Source organism: Metopolophium dirhodum, chromosome 7, assembly GCF_019925205.1.
Source record: "Metopolophium dirhodum isolate CAU chromosome 7, ASM1992520v1, whole genome shotgun sequence".
Classification (NCBI taxonomy): Eukaryota; Metazoa; Arthropoda; class Insecta; order Hemiptera; family Aphididae; genus Metopolophium; species Metopolophium dirhodum.
This window is the reverse complement of record NC_083566.1, coordinates 19,442,376-19,443,071: the sequence shown is the minus strand read 5'-3', so window position 1 is coordinate 19,443,071 and position 696 is coordinate 19,442,376.

Below are 696 nucleotides of genomic sequence, written 5' to 3'. Positions count from 1 at the left end.
TGTAATACATTTACCAACACAGATAATATAATATATGTATATAACATTATACATAATATATATGTGCTTACCAAAGTCCCAAATGGCAAATAGATGATATTAAATAATAACAACTCTTGAGATTTGTAAACTTGTAACTTTTAATGAAGTATACTCAATAGTCAGTATCTGCTTCAATATGAATGGTTTGAATAGGGAGTTAATTTATTATTATGAATCAGACATAGAATAAGCTAACATTTATTCGTATATTTCATAGGTACATATTGAAATATAATTACTAATATATTTTTGTCCGTTATTACCTAGCTATTTAGTATTAGCAGGCGCGGACTGGCTGGGATGCTACAGCATCCCTTGCCCTAAAATGTATTTGCCTAATATTATTTATTATATATTTACATCTAGACACCTAATGAACAGCAGATCGTAACCAACGTACGATTATTAGTACTCTATAATATTGTACAAATTTGATTGAAAGTTTGTTGTAACTTGGTACTTATTTACGTTTTTAACGTATATTCAATATTTTTTTAAAACAAAATAAAATATATTAACATTTTATAAATAATTTACATGTTTTAAATTCGCCCCAACAATGTTTGTTATTTGCCCTTTAAATTGTGTGGCATCCCGTGCCCTATTTTACCAGTCCGCGCCTGAGTATTAGGTAATCAAAATACAAAGGTAAAT